Source organism: Giraffa tippelskirchi, chromosome 8, assembly GCF_054371585.1.
Source record: "Giraffa tippelskirchi isolate mGirTip1 chromosome 8, T2T-mGirTip1v1.2.pri, whole genome shotgun sequence".
Classification (NCBI taxonomy): domain Eukaryota; kingdom Metazoa; phylum Chordata; class Mammalia; order Artiodactyla; family Giraffidae; genus Giraffa; species Giraffa tippelskirchi.
Genome location: NC_137282.1, coordinates 27,517,991 through 27,535,040, shown reverse-complemented (window position 1 = coordinate 27,535,040; position 17,050 = coordinate 27,517,991). Strand labels below are relative to the sequence as shown.

Below are 17,050 nucleotides of genomic sequence, written 5' to 3'. Positions count from 1 at the left end.
ATGAGTTTCCATCTACTCTGACACTAGCTTAACATCACAAGAATTGCTTCACTGTAATATTTTTATATGCTAGGATCTAGGCCATCAGAATCTTTGACAGAGAAATTTTCTGCAACACCAGCAAAATGGGTTTTTGACATCCTCACTACATACCATCCCAGGAGGCTCTCTGCCCCCACCAGACATTCAACTCATCACATAGAAATACTCAACTCTTCCCACCCACCCTTCCCCACAAGGTACACCAACCAATCACGGAGGAACAGACAGGCGGCCATCACCTCACTGGGTGACTGGGCCTTGCTCTGAAGTGGCAAGTATGCTTTAAAGTAACTGAACACAAATCTCTCGGTCTGCATTGTGGTAATAGACACTGGAAGTGGGGGATGTGATGTAAGTGCAAATACACATCAATTCAAGACTTCAGGTGAATAAAATAGAAGGTCTCAACACACTTATGTTGATTACATGCTGAGATATATGTTAGATTAGATAAAATATATTAGCAAAATTAATCTCCTGTGTGTGTGTGTGTGGCATCCATGTGCTCCCCTGCTTGGGCATCTCCAATTCTTTTGGGACCCCACGGACTGTAGCCCATCAGGCTTCTCTCTCCATGGGATTTCCCAGGCAAGAACACTGTAGTGGGTAGCCATTCCCTTCTCCCCCCGGAGAGACCTTCAAGAGATCTTCCTGACCCAGGGATGGAACCCTTGGTCTCTAATGTCCTCTGCATTGGCAGGCAGTTTCTTTACCACTAGCACCAACTTATATACATGGACAGCCCTATTGAGTAATATTGCCTCAACTGGTAAACTAATTTTTCATTAAATATTTGAAAAATAAAAGCAAACATTGGCAGAATTTATACAATTGTGCAAATATAAGCTGTGAAAACAGGCTCATTTTTTTCATACAGACACTTGCATTGGAATAAAATGCTTAAACAATAGGGTATTTCCAATAAATGGTTGTATTGTCTACTCTGGGACATGAATTTGTTTGTTGTTACACAGACTGTCTTAGTTACACAGACTGTACTGATTAGGTGTCATTAATACTATAATGAAGGTTCATCTCTAATCCCAAAATAGAGAATTTAACAGTGCTAGTGTCTTAGATGAGGCTTCCCAGGTGGCTCAGTGGTAAAGAATCCGCCTGCAATGCAGGAGAGGCGGCTTCGATCCCTGGGTTAGGAAGATCCCCTGGAGAAGGAAATAGCAACCCATTCCAGTATTCTTGCCTGGAAAATGCCATGGACAGAGGAACCCGTGGGCTACAGTTGATGGGGTTGCAAGAGTTGGACATGACTCAGCGATGAAACAACAGGAAATTCTCTTAGATAAAACGATCTTCCATATATTCTATTTTAAGATTCACTATTAAAATATCAAAATTTAAGTTAGCATCTCTAGACCCGGTTTCTAATGAAACCTAAATTAAACTTGTTATAGAACCTTAATTTCCTCCTATAAAGAATTTTATTAGAAACAAGACCATTCATTTTGATATTTAATTATGACTGTACAGAGATAAACAATGAACAAATATTTGTGCCTTACTGAGTTCACTTACTCTTTTCTTCTCTAAGGAGGATTATTTTTCCTTGCTTGTTTTTCTAATCTCTTTGCAGAAAATAAAACTAACCAAGGTTTAATTATATCTTCTTAAAAAAAAATAGCCACAAATTTCCTTTTCCATGGATGAGTCAATGTGATCAAACACATTAATCTCCCAAATTTCCAGACAGAAACATCACAATGCTTAGTCAGTCTACATTTATGAGTTTGTTGCCAGTCAGTACATTTAAAGATTGGTTTCAAGTCCTGAGATTTAAAATGTCATGGGGGCATTTTCCAATTTATTCTGTTGCATTTGTCCCATAACTCTAATAAAAGGTAACTTTAATATAATACTAAGTAGCATTAAAATACATCTTTAAATTATTTTTAATACATTTCTACTTAAGCTGTACAGAGGTATAAGGAAGATGCATGAAGCCAAGAGATAGCAAAGCAACCCTCCTATATTCCCTCCCTCTTTCGATATTCCCCAGATTGTCCCTCTATTTCCCATTTCCCCAAGTCTTCCTCTAAGAAAAAGTAATAAATGGATGAAATAATTTGTGACAAATTAATCAACAAGACAAGTGGCGTACAAAACAACATCTGGAAGCCAAAAGCCATTGTGAAGACTCCTGGCTGCCTTTACCAGACACTCAACATCTCTGCCTTTGCCATTAAAATGCTGTTCAAAAATTGGGATTGTCAAATTCCCCTGGGGGCAAGCAACTTCAGAAATCTTTGTGATAACAATTGGAAATAAAGACTATGGGTTTGATGTCTTTACACTCTTGGTATCTTTGTTCAAGTTTTAGCTTACAAGAAAGTGTTCTTTTAAACAGCTTGGAGCATTTTAAAACTATGAAGTATTTTAACAGCATTAAAAACCTTATGTATACATGAATATGTAAGGGAGAAAATTTTCAAGGCACTATAGATATATATTTTCACAATTTCCAAATGCCTTTAAATTCTTATTACATTTAATATGCAAAAGGAGTTTCCTTAAAGGGATAAAAGTCAGGTACAATGACTGTAATGGACTGAAAAAGGAACAATAGTTTGCAACTCCTCCTGTCAAGAGGTGGAGTCTATTTTCCTACCTACTGAGTCACCAGGCTCAGTCAGCAGAATGTAGGAGAAGTAGCAACAGATGAGTTCTGAGCACAGGCCTCAAGGAGTCTTGCTGCTTCCATTCTCAAGCTCTTGGAACCCTGAGACTATTATGAGAACAAATTCAAGCTAGTCTGCTGGGTGATGACAGACACAGGGCCTATAACCACCATTTAGCCAACTCCCAGAAGCTGAGCCATCATGCTGACAGCAAATGACCCAACTCATGAGAGCTGAGCTGAAATAAGCAAAGGAAACACCCAGCTGAATCCAGCCCCAACTGTCAACCTACCGAAATGTAACCTAAATAAACTGCGGTGGTATGAAGCCACTAAGTTTAAGGTGGTTTACTTCCCAATAAAAGGTACATAGTTCTCCGTGATTTCCCTCACAGTATTTCAAATCAGCCTAAGGATGATGAAAGTTTCAATTCAGCTTTGAATCTGTCTGCATTTACTCCACTAAATCTTCTAATCTCCCTCATTAAACTTAACCTAGACATCATCTCTCCATTTCTTGTAACTCTCAACTGTTCTCAGGCACCAAATGTGCCTCCTCTGAACAGATCTCTCCCCCAAAACAGAGAAGAACTTCCACAAAGGTTTTCTGTTCTTCCTTGAATCATCCTAAGGAGTTACTTATATGTTAGGGGGGAAAAAAAGTTAACTGAATTGGCCACTGCTAACCATCTCTTCATAGAGATGAAAGGTTTGGAATCAGATGCCTAAATAAGCAAGAAAAGCAGGCAAAGAGCAAATGTTAGTTAAAAAACTTTTTTCACTTAGTTGCAGTCACTTAAATGAGAATATTTTTTGGTTTTTGCAGATATTACTCTCTTTACAGTCTGGGCATTGAATTTCTCCTTAATTTTACTATGTTTTAAAAAAAGGTTTTGCTATAAGTAAACAGCACCCCTTTAACAGAAATAACCAAGAGATTTACAATAGACAACAAATGGCTTTTTAAGAGTACAGTCTATATGTGCTCAATTTACTGCAGAAAGTTGACAGTTTCAAAACACTCTAGAAGTAATTACTCCTTCTAAGCTTTAGGAAATTCATCAATAATGATACTTGCAAATTAAAAAAGGCTCTATCAAACTAAAAGTCTTTCAAGTGTTCAAATTTTTGCCAAATAACAGACAATAGAAATGGATATTCATCTCTTAGTACTTAAAACAAGAAATATTTTTCAACCCAGAGAATTACACAGGCTATGCTACAGCTCAAGAAAACAACAATCCCTAAGGCAGATGTCCTCACCGAAGAAGCCACAAAAGTCAGGATTTCTAATTCTAGGTGTTGGTAACTCAATATGATGAATGAACTTGCTTCTGGAGAAGGCAAAATATAACAAAAGGAATCGGCACCACTACTGAAATTTTGCTGTGGCTGTAAATCTAATTCTTTTGCTTTAAATTATTTCAGAGATATGGAAAAAGCAGTATTTTAAGTGGAAGATCAGTTTTAACTACAGCACATATGATAGCTTTCTATCCCAAATAGAATTTTCTCTCAATATTCCAGGTAGAACAAATTTAAAAGGTCCTTCCCAATCATAGTTACTTAGCATATGTGTCTCCTTTTATTATCTGGTAATAATCTATTTCAAGTTCAAATTGTTCTCATCCACCAAGTGTCGCTGTGTGCCTACTACATGCCAGGCACGCTTCTAGGCACCAGTAATAACAGCAAGAACAACACAAAGTCCCTACCCTCATTAGCTACTACTGTGGTAAGTGAAATGACAAAAGCAGATTTTCTTAAAAATATGCTAGAATAATTCTAATATACACTTTATGTAAAATACATTATTTGAAAACTCATGGGCTTTAAACCTTATATTCTGTAGATGCGATAGCTTTTCTTTCTAAAACCAACAACATTGAGCTAATTAAAACCAAAAATGGATACTATTCATGTTCATTCTTTTCTAATCAGTTTTCATCTTCTACATGAAGTCATCACTCTCTTAGGAAAAAATCCTTAAACTGTTTTAGTTCTATCCTTTAAAAGTAATGGGTTTCCATTCAGATGTCTCAAACAGTGAACTAACTTGGTTTTTACATGACAAACTCATCCTTTTTTCATTTAAAAATGTAAACACCTTCAGCTGAGGAATAAATCAAAGAAGAACAACATCATGGAACAAATATTTACTGGCTTTATCAAAAGATGACCATCACCGAACAAGTATTTACTGATGACTAACTGTGTGCCAAGCACTGTGACAAGATAAATGAAGATGTTTGAGATAGTTTGATGTCACGTAGCTTCAAGGCTAAACAGGCAAGTAAAACGGTTAATAAAAAGCCAAAAGCAGGGAGTTCCCTGGTGGTCTAGCAGTTAGGATTCGGTGCTCTCACTGCCCTGCAGTGGCCCAGGGTTCAATCCCTGGTCAAGGAACTAGTCTTGCAAGTTGTGGCCAAGTTTAAAAAAGAAAAAAAAAAAGCTGAAAGCAAATGGATCTCAGAGAATCTTTTAACCAAGAATTTATGGTTGAACTGCTTTAAAATACTTTAAAAGGTAATTCAAATTTAAAGTCTTTTTCCAAAAAGCTGTTTTCAACTAACAAAATGCTTTCAATTGTGATAAAGAAAACATATTACTTCATGAGTGATTCCAAAATCACTGTTTACAAAAACTGACAAAACATATTGACTGAAAGTGATAGGAATATCAATACCTGTAAATCACAGGGCTTCCCTGGTGGCTCAGACAGTAAGGAATCTGCCTGCTATGTGGGAGATCTGGGTTTGATCCCTGGGTTGGGAAGATTCACTGGAGGAGGGAATGGCAACCCACTTCAGTATTCTTGTCCAGAGAATCTCCACACATGGATCAGAAAATGTTGCCACACAAACATTTATTTCATCTTTCACTGTAAAATCATTCAATGCTCCTTTTACAACAAACAGTAGCCTTAAAAATAGGCATTATTCACCAAATTTTTTTTAATAAAAGACTACTTACAAAACTAAAACAGTTTATTAAATCCCCAATGCTCTGATTTTTAAGGCCATCTAAATAAAAATCCAGTCTGTCAAGAAAGTTAAGTTCAATTATTAGAAGTCTGCATTTTCTCACCCTGTTTTACTTTGATAAATAAAGGCACACTAGTAATTTGAGCTATGGAGGATTTCCACGGTAAGCTGGCTGTTGTGTATATACATGTGTGCACGCACATGTCTGCATGTGCGTATGTGCTCAGTCGTGTCCAACTCTTTGAGACCCCACTGGCTGTGGCCTGCCAGGCTCCCCCGTCCATGGAATTTGCCTGCCAGGCTCCCCCGTCCATGGAATTTTCCAGGCAAGAATAAGCTGGCAATACTAAATATCAAATCTTGGTCCAGAGGGTTTCTTATTTAAAGATGGACATATTGCTTATCATTTTACTATAATTGTTTGTCTAATCAACCTTAATGGGGAGACAGGAATATCTGAAGATTACAGGCTTGCAACAAACTACAGACTACAGGTTATTACTTCACTTGGAAACAGACTTGTCTAACAGATTCTCTTGAATCATTTTACGCACATGCACAAACATACAAAAAAGTGATTTCTATTTGTCCGTTGTAAAGGTTTACCTTCTTCATTTATAAAGTAGAAATAAAACCCACTGCAGAAGCACATATTAGACTAAGTGCCATACACTGTATTGTAGAGACACCTGTGGGCTGTGGGGCATTATACAAATGCTGTCATCTCCTCTGTCACCATGATTATCACTGCTCCTCCCATCTCTGGTCCTCCCTCATGAGAACTTTCGAGGACTGGCCGCCCTGGAACCTCTAGGACAGAGGGACTTAAACCCAGGGTCCAAGGACACTGAGGGTCTTGAATAGTTAGCCTTTCATGAGACCCTGGTACAATAAGCAAACTGGTGAATCTTTGAATAGAGAATACACAGCTTTCAACCTGTTGTGAAAAGTTTTTGTGGTTCTGAAAACAAGCCTGTTTTGAAGATCTGGGCTCATGTATCCAGGAGGGTAGGAGAAGAAATGTCTTACACCATTTTCACGAACACCATTATTATCTGGTACAATCAGTCTGTTTGCAGAACAAAGTCTACGTGCACTCCGTCAGCCTCTGTGATTAAAAGCAGCAGAAAAATGAGTAAGACCGTGCTCTGTCCTTGAGTTCCGGGACACACACACGAAAAAGAGCAAAAAACAAAAAAACCTGAGTCAGATACGTACAGAAAGGGGAATACAGACAATCAGACTAACCACCTGGTCTCAGGAAACACTTCTCAGGAGAGGCAACAGTGGCTTATTAGGCCAACCTAAGAAATATTTCCTGAGTGCCTATGACATGAACCCAGTATAAAAGGTTTAGCATCAACCCTCACAAGGAGCTGACAACTGAGAAGAAAAGGACTGTAAATAAACAATTACACTAGAGTGAAACTCACAATAATGTGGGGGGGGAAGCCACATGCAAGAAAAGAATGAGCTGTATATGAAGGAGAAAGCTTGTCAAGAAAGATTTATTAAGCAGAGTCAGAAACTAAGAGCCGATCAGGAGAACAGTCAGCGTGTCACTCGAAGGCAGGGAGACTGGAAGCGGTGGGGCACAGAGAGGTGAGCGGGCGTGGGGAAGGAAGGGGCCCACGTGGCCACAGCACAGGATGAGTGGTAGCTGACGACGGAGCACGGGCAAAGGACACAGGAGGAGGGCAGTGAGTTCACTAGGGCACCGCTGGCTACGCTGAAGAGCCTGGACTTCATGTAATAGGGACTCAGAAGGTTTTCAGGAGGAATTCCACGAGAGATGGAAGCCCCTGGTCAAGAACCATCTCTTTATTACCCAGAATACCCTCACCGTATCACACCTTTGTGATTGCTTAGTCAGTAAGTCACATCCAACTCTTTAAACCAACGGACTACATAACCTGCCAGGCTCCTCTCTGTCCGTGGTATTTCCCAGGCAAGAATACTGGAGTGGGTTGCCACTTCCTTCTCCAGGGGATCTTCCTGACCCAGGGATCAGCCCTGCGTCTCCTGCATTGGCAGGTGGATTCTTTACCACGGAGTCACCTGGGAAGCCCTGTGTCACACCTTAAACCACATCAATTTCTATGACACTACTTAGTTTAAAAAATATGTGTGTATAAATACTTCAAAATTCGATGAACAGAGTACATTCCCATCTATTTCTATTCATGAATTATGATGATGATCTAATGAGACAATAAGGAGTACATCAAGGCTGTATATTGTCACCCTGCTTATTTAACTTATATGCAGAGTACATCGTGAGAAACACTGGGCTGGATGAAACACAAGCTGGAATCAAGATTGCTGGGAGAAATATGAATAGCCTCAGATATGCAGATGACACCACTCTTAAGGCAGAAAGTGAAGAACTAAAGAGCCCCTTCATGAAAGTAAAACAGGAGAGTGAAGAAGTTGGCTTAAAGCTCAACATTCAGAAAACTAAGATCACGGCATCTGGTCCCATCACTTCATGGCAAATAGATGGGGAAACAGTGGAAACAGTGGCTGACTTTGTTTTGGGAGGCTCCAAAATCACTGCAGATGGTGACTGCAGCCATGAAATTAAAAGATGCTTACTCCTTGGAAGGAATGTTATGACCAACCTAGACAGCATATTAAAAAGGAGAAACATTACTTTGTCAACAAAGGTCCGTCTAGTCAAGGCTATGGTTTTTCCAGTAGCCATGTATGGATGTGAGAGCTGGATTATAAAGAAAGCTGAGCACCAAAGAATTGATGCTTTTGAACTGTGGTGTTGGAGAAGACTCTTGAGAGTCCCTTGGACGGCAAGGAGACCCAACCAGTCCATCCGAAAGGAATTCAGTCTTGAGTGTTCATTGGAAGGACTGATGTTAAAGCTGAAACTCAAATCCTTTGGCCACCTGATGCGAAGAGCTGACTCATTTGAAAAGACCCTGATGCTGGGAAAGATTGAGGGCAGGAGGAGAAGGGGATGACAGAGGATGAGATGGTTGGATGGCATCACCAACTCAATGGACATAAGTTTGGGTAGACTCCGGGAGTTGGTGATGGACAGGAAGGCTTGGCATGCTGCGGTCCACGGGGTCGCAAAGAGTCGGACAAGACTGAGTGACTGGACTGAACTGAATGCGACAACAAAATAAAGAACTTAAAACAGGGCTAGTACACAGTGGGGTTAAATTAGTTCTAAGCTCAGTCATACTGGACTCTTTGCGATCGCATGGCCTGGAGCCTGCCAGGCTCCTCTGTCCATGGGATTCTCCAGGCAAGAATACTGGAGTGGGTTGCCATGCCCTCCTCCAGGGGATCTTCCCCACCCAGGGATCGAACCCAGGTCTCCCGCATTGTAGCCGGATTCTTTACCACCTGGGCCACCAGGTAAAGCACTCAATAAATGTTAACTACAATTACATATCGAGGGTGATAAAGATGAAGGAAATAAGAGTACGATATGGCTAAACTGGCTCAAGTTAGAAAGAAGTCTTAAGAAATTACAGAAATAGCTAGGTAACTTTATCAAAAAAGAAAGAAAGAAACAAAAGCAAAAATCAACTAGGCTAAAATTAAAAAGACCACATTTGGTAGACTTTCCCCAGTATAAAATAAATAGACACCTCTAAAGAATCTCTTTCAACAGATCAGTTTCCTCAGCTACACGGAGGCCTAGCAATGAAACAGGTTAAACACGACAGCAGACATTCCGAGGGGAGATGGCATACTTCAATTCCCAAGGCAAGTTAATTGATAAGACTGGCCGTTGAAGAATATATGTGAATAGTTTCCTCCACTTTCATCACTGCTGTTAAACTGGATAACTGCCAACTGAACAAGTTCTGTATGTGCCCTTGAATAACAATCTTTTCAAGCCCATTTATTCTCAGTAACAAAGACATGAAAGGCTGTGCTTCGTGGCATCGAGTCCTGTATGGTGAGCATGCACTATGTACACCAACATGTTTGGTTTTTTAAAAAACTAAATGCTATGAAGGCAGCTCCAAAGCAAAGCAGCACACAGAATACAAACTAATAGATAATTAAAAACTTGACAAATTCAGGCCTGTGAATGAAAATAATCCACAAAGTCAAAACAACAGCAACTAAATGGTTAAGGGAAAAAATCCAACATGAGCAAACAACTAGAGTTTCAAGATCTACTCAATTTTCATAATTGGGCAAGGCAGGCAACATGGAAAGAACAGCCTGGATGTGAATGGGGTATTAAATCTTTACACACACAGGCCACTCAAAGCATGAACACTCAGGTCTTCAACACGTTTAGAACATAAAGGAGGTTCCCTGCCAAGAGGGCTGGGGAGGAGAACAGGTTCATTAGGGCATCGTGCCACACACCTCATGGTGGCGAGGACACCAGCTGAGGCCAGGGCACCAAGGAGGACAAGGCAAGATGACAATGACACAAGGAACTCCATTCAAAGGGGAAGTGTGGGTTACTCCAGCTCCCGCTGCTGTGTGGGTGAAACTGGTTTTAAAGGTCAGCCAGTACCCTAGCAGCCAGCTAAAACAATGTTTCCATGAGAAGAGGCTTCAGTTAACGTCCAATCCAGTTCAGGCAGGCAGGCAGTATTTTTATTCATGAGAAGGTCACAGTGTCACAACTGCAAACAGGTGAGATACCGGTCCACCGCCACTAGACAGCAAAGCTCACTACCGTCTATATTCAGCATGAGTCACCTGATACTAATCACTTCAGTGCAATAAAGTGTTAAAATGCCACCACTTCGTAACGCTAAAACTCTGTTCTACCAAATGTGCCAAAGAGCTGTACGTCATTCTGAGAATAAAAGTGAAGGAAGGAGAGTGTCAGAGTCAATACTCCTTTCAAGACCAAGCTTCAAATTTAGGACTGAAGCGAACAGCCCAGCCCAGCCCCATTCAGCCCAGAATCCTACTCAACTGGTGGTTTTTATATGGGCTCCCTCCAGAGAATGCCATGGACAGAGGAAGCTGGTGGGCTACAGTCCATGGGGGTCACAAAGAGTTGGACACGACTGAGCACAAACAGCGTGGCAAGACCACTCCTGAGTGACGGCAGTTCAGTGCAGGGTTCCCGTGCACACACTCCCTAGTTCTGCCACTTAGCACTCAAGTGGTTTTGCGTGTTCAGTTGTGTCCAACTCTGAGACCCAATGGACTGTAGATCACTAGGCTTCTCTGTCCATGGGATTTCCCAGGCAAGAATACTGGAGTGGGTTGCCATTTCCTTCTCCAGGGGATCTTCCTGACCCAGGGATTGAACCTGTGTCTCCTGTATCACAGGCAGATGCTTTACTAATGAGTCACCTGGGAAGTCCCAAGTGGTTTTAGGCAAATTATTTAACTTCTGAATGTTTCCTCATAGATAACACAGGGATAAGAGTAACTATCTGGTAGCTGTGAAAGTGAAAGTGAAGTCGTGTCTGACTCTTTGTGACCCCATGGACTGTAGCCTACCAGGCTCCTCCGTCCATGGGATTTTCCAGGCATGAGTACTGGAGTGGGTTGCCATTTCCTTCTCCAGGGGATCTTCCCAACCCAGGGATCGAACCTGGGTCTCCTGCATTGTAGGCAGACGTTTTCACCATCTGAGCCACCAGGGAAGTCACAGTTAGGAGTCAACTGTGAGTCACAGTTGTGAGGATTAAACAAATTAACACACATAGAGGGCTTAGAGCAGCACTGGCTGTGCCGCACAGTAAGTATCCGTGGTTCATTATTACCACAATGTCCACTGTCACTACTGTCATTTTCACCAAGGGCTTGAGGCCGGAGAGCACCCTACAAGTGGTTCCAGCACGTGCCCTCCAGGTTCTGGCTCTCACACACCATGCAGGATTGAATCTGTGCACCGCACACCTTCACCACGTGCTGCTCAACACCAGGAGATCACCCGGAACCACAGGGCACAGGGTGTTATATCCCGCCCCCTCCTCCAACCACAGTCCCTCAGCACCTAAAGCATAACTTGTTAAATATACAAATATCTAAAGGAAAGCTGAGCCCCTGTTTCCTAGCATGGAAACACACATTACCATATGTAAAATACAAAGCCAGTGGGAATTTGCTGTATGACTCGGGGGAACTCAAACCAGGGCTCTGTAACAACCTAGAGTGGGATGCGGTGAGAGGTGGGAAGGAGGGGACACACGTGTGCCTGTGGCTGATTCAGGCTGACGTACGGCAGAAACGAACACAATACTGTAAAGCAATTATCCTTTAATTAAAATTAAATAAATTTAATTTTTTTTTAAAGTGAAAACAAACAAAGAAACCAAAACAGAGTTTCCTTTGGATTTCTAATGAGATCCTGTTTTCACCTTAAAAACCCGCCTGCTTCACCGGAGGATCCCCGCCCCAGCCGAAATGACTACCATGCCCTCCATCCTGACTCAAGGGTCACAGATTCTTTACTCCCAACCAGAGCAACGGCACATACATGATCACAACGTAGTTTCTGCCAAAGCCCCATTTTCAGTCTCACTGGGGCTATGAAACCAGTTTCCTTTCTCCTCAACTTTCTGAGAAGGAGAAAAACAGGACAGAAAGCAGCTGAGGCCACTTAAGGGAGGAGATGGCGACACAAAAGCCCTTTCACCAGCACATTTCTTCACTCCCTTGGGGCCTCCCACCAGTCCCTATTTTAGTTCCTGCTGCCAGGAATTCTAGACCCAGCTCCGAGTGGGTAACTGGTCCCACCCCAGGAGATCACACTTCGAAGGCCCGCCCAGCCCTCAGCCACTCTTACAGGCTCTTAGGTCCTCATGCTTGAGCCCATTAATAGCCTTCCGTGCTCCTCTACACGCTTCTTTCTGTCCCGAGAGAAGTGGCCGTAGGAAAAATCACAGGTCCCTGGCTGTATGCAGAATATCCTACTTTTAAGTTGGGAAAAGGTCTTTTCTAAACTTGCTGCTGCTGCTGCTAAGTCGCTTCAGTCGTGTCTGACTCTGTGGGACCCCAAAGATGGAAGCCCAGCAGGCTCCTCCGTCCCTGGGATTCTCCAGGCAAGAATACTGGAGTGCGTTGCCATTTCCTTCACCAATGCATGCATGCATGCTAAGTCACTTCAGTCGTGTCCGACTCTGTGGGACCCCATAGATGGAAGCCCAGCAGGCTCCTCCGTCCCTGGGATTCTCCAGGCAAGAATACTGGAGAGGGTTGCCATTTCCTTCTCCATTTTTAAACCTGAGTGAATAATTAAAATCATAATGAAAACACTCAAGAGCTCTGCCAAACCAGACCAAATCCCCAGAGGCATTCTCCCTCCTCGCTGAAGTCAACAATAAGGTGGGCCTGGACTGGAATGCCCTTGTTTCCACCACGCTAACTGACTGCTCCTTTGTCCCCGAAGCCAGTCTCCAGGTGACCTAGGAATCGTGCAGTAACGCTCCCCCGGAATGACACTGTAGCTGGGTTCTCTCAAGAAAGACGTAGTCCTTACTCTCCCTCCCTCCCTCCCGTAATTCATGAACAGTGATTTATCCGGTTGCAACAGCTGTACTTCCATGTTAATTCATTCTAAGTCTTTTCACTGGAATGTAAATTTCAATCCTGAAGCCACAATTGGTATTCTAAGAGTAATACAGCACTAAGAAGTTCAGAAATTTGCTTTTATCTTAGTGAAAAACACGGTCTTCCCAAATAGGGAGAGTCAGAAGGGGAAAACACTCTTACTGGGTTGCATTACAGTAACAGTCCAACTGAAGCACTCCAGACAGAAGGGAAAACACACATAAAAGGCATTCATTACAATACAGACACGGGTGGAACAGGGATCAACTAAACACTGCTTCAATATGAGGTCCTATTAACAATTTCAAAAATAAACCTTTCGGCCAAGCATTTTGCTAGTTTTAAAAATTATACTCTATTTTAAAAATGAGCAAAGACCTGCAACGTTTTATTGGCGCTCAAGTAATAATTAACTCAGTTCGGTCCTCACCAGTCAAGAATACTAAACTGAATTAATTCCACAAATCTCCAGGAGGAAGCCCTAAGATTCTACTCTGCTCAACTCGGAAGCTTCCGACAAAGCAACCAGGAACATACTGGATGTGAGAATGGGGTGAATGCTAAGAAGTATAAAGTCGGGCAAATAAAAACCAAAATGTGAAATTACACATGTTTCCAAGATACCTACTCCTCTAACATTTCTGTTAAACCCGCTTTACAATCCTCACTGCAGATTTTAAGGAGACAAAAAGGGGAGAATCTTTATAGAGTACTGGAGATTGGCTCTCTAACAGCAGACTTTCCAAATAATGTTTCCCCCAACACTCAACCCTTCCAAACCTCGATCATGTGGGCTTGGATTTGTCAGAATGGTTCACTAACACCCAGAAGCCTCTCCAGAAAAAAGCGTATGACACAGTGAGAGATTAACTGATGAGTCAAATGACTGTCACCCCTACACTGCAAGTATGTGTTACCTCCCTGCAAAGCCAATTAGCAAAATATGCACAACACCCAGAGCTGCCAGGCTGTTCACTCAACTATATATATTAGGTTGTCCATAGAATTTCCATTTCCTAAAAAAAAAACTTGTCAGGGGATGTTTCAAGTTTAAGCAGGTTTTTTTTTTTTTTAAGGGAAAAGCGAGGATCTTAAAATAGTAAAGAACTAAATTCAGACAGCTGAATATGTCCTCTGTTATCTATCAGAAGCATACAAATGATATCCCTATGTAACAATGCTGAAATAGGTAAAACACCACAAAAACTCAGTTTCATTATATTCAACCAACGATCTAGTTTAAAGTTAAGTTAGCAAAGAGACAATGAGGTGGGCGGGTTCATGGTCTTCCCAGCCACAGCAGCTCTGAACAGGCCCACGGCCATCAGCACTGTATGAAATGCATCACTAGGGGAGAAAGTGAGAGCTCAGCAGAAGCAGGCAAGGAGCAGAGACTTAAGTTCTCTTTGTCCGACTCTTCGGGATCCCATGGACCGCAGCCCACCAGGCTCCTCTGTCCATGGAGATTCTCCAGGCAAGAATACTGGAGTGGGTTGCATTTCCTTCTCCAGGGGATCATCCCAAGCCCGGGACTGAACCTTTAGTCACCAGGGAAGCCCATACTGAAGTTCTAGAAAGATGCTAATGACTCAATCTGGGCCAGGCCAACCCCAACTCATGCTGGAGCTTGCCTGCCCTGTCCAAGGGGGTACCCACTGGTGTTTCAAAACTGCCCCTACTTTCCTCATCTGCCAGGCACCTCCCCACACTCCCAACCTGCCCTCAAAATCAGTGAGACAAAATCCAAACAAAAAAGTGGCATATCTAATTTTAGGATTTCTATCGCACAAACATACTGACTTTTCATAAAAAAATTCGACCCCACACCAGATGTCTTGCTGGGGATCTCTGTAAAAAAAACTTGGGCTGACAATCCTACTGCCAAAAAGAAAATATCTTGCAACATATACCAGGACAATGTATAAAAACTATTATATCACCTTTATGCAACTTCAAAAAGCATATAAACATAAATCTGCTGTATTTTCCTCTGTAACAGAAGGACTATAGAAGAGATGACCTAGAAATTTCCAATTTTTCTCTCACCTTTAAATCTCAATCTTGGTACCAATGCATAACAGTTGATCATACACCTTCCTAATCCACTGCCCATAATCCCAACCCATGCCTGGCCTCTCACTAAATTACCACCTAGGAAGTCTGGCACTGCCATTCAGCTTGAAAACGACTAAAATTATTTCAGGACGCTGCCCTGTTCAGCTGGTTGGCTGCACACCCTCTCCCCTATCCGCCCACCCCCGAGAGTAATACTATTCTAGTCTCCTCAATTTATAGACCAAAAATGCTAGCTTCTAAATAGGTCTTTAAAAAGCAACAACAGAAATACTCTTCTCAACTTGAAAGAAAAAACCCAAAAGGCAGTGCTCACATAATTTAAGACATAAAGGAAATGTAAATTAAGATTTTGTTTCTATTTTCCGTCTTTCAACTATGACAGTTCTCTTTCAAGGCTTTCAAAGCCCACCTTGGAAAAGAGAAAAATAAGTAGGAAAAATTGTCCTTATGAAATTCATAAAAACACTTCATACTTTCAGCTTCAGTTACTAAATTCTGGGTATTTTTCTATGTTGCCATTGTACCTGAAAACTAATTCATATCAGAGAGTACGATAAGGGAAAAGATCCATTCTACTTTTCAGGTGGGTGATTACTAACTGCTGTTGGCAACTCTATTTTCTCCTGAATTAAACCATTACAGGTATTTTAGATGAGTGGCATGTAGTCTGCAGGTCTATACCACATACTAGAGATATATAATTCACTAGAGAAAGAATCCTCTGAATAAACAAAAACACGTTAAAAACTGTGTATCCTCTGAAATCACTTATTTCTAGGACAATAATTACATTTTTCATGTGCTGTACACCTATTAGACGTGGCACTGCATACCAGGGTGGGTACTGACTGAAGAACTTACTTGTGGTATTACTGAATAAAAACTTGAAGGTTAAAATAATAAGAAATGGGGAGGGAGGTGGGAGGGGGGTACTGGAAGGGGAACACATGTACACCCATGGTGGATTCATGTCCATCTATGGCAAAAAAAAATACAATTTGTAAAGTTAAAAAATAGATAAATAAACTAATTTAAAAAAGAAAAAAAACAATAAGGAAAAAATATCTCTTTTAGAATGGACATATTTGTAAAGGAAATAGCAATGAGATTAATAAACAAACCGAACTCCATCTGTGGCTGATGACTGCTGGGGTTACCCAGTTTCCTTCTATTTCCCCTAGCAGTTTCAGAAGGCAGGACATTCAAAACAAAAATAATCTTTAATTTATGCATTCAATCTACTACCATGTAATCAGCAGCTTCTATCAGGCAGTATCTGGTGGATGCTGAGGATAGAAAATCCACGCGCTAAAAGCCTGTCCTTAAAGGTAGTTTTGTGATGAACTGTGTCTCCCAAGACTCATGTGTCCAAGTCCCAAATCCCCAGTACCTCAAAACATGACTGTCCTTAGAGACAGGGCCCCAAATGAGAGATAAACGAGATAAAATGAAGTCACGAGGGGGCGGTCCCTCATACGAAGAGGTGAGGACACAGACATAAACAGAGAAGATCACGTGATGTCACAGGGGCAGATGGTCAACTACAAGCCAAGGAGAGAGGACTCGGAAGAAACTTAGTCTGCCAACACCTCGATCTTTGACTTCTAGCCTCCGCAATTGTGAAAAAATAAATTTCTGTCGTTTAAGCACCCTGTCTGTGGCAGACCTTTGTTACGGCTGCCCCAGCAAACTAATAACATGGTTCACACCCCAGCAGGGAAGACTGACATATAACTATAAAATCCGTGAAAAGCAGTTAAATTAGAGGTATGTACAAAATGCAAGATAGTAAATATATACTCTAGCATAA

The 17,050-nt window shown here is 41.6% G+C and overlaps 1 protein-coding gene and 1 non-coding gene across 7 annotated transcripts in view; both read right to left on the bottom strand.

Moving 5' to 3' along the window:
- FAT1 (FAT atypical cadherin 1) overlaps nucleotides 1-17,050 on the bottom strand; it is a 126,226-nt gene that overhangs the window by 89,461 nt on the left and 19,715 nt on the right. The window lies entirely within an intron of this gene.
- Nucleotides 11,183-11,255, bottom strand: TRNAC-ACA (transfer RNA cysteine (anticodon ACA)). The gene has a single exon. It is a non-coding gene; the product is annotated as a tRNA-Cys (tRNA).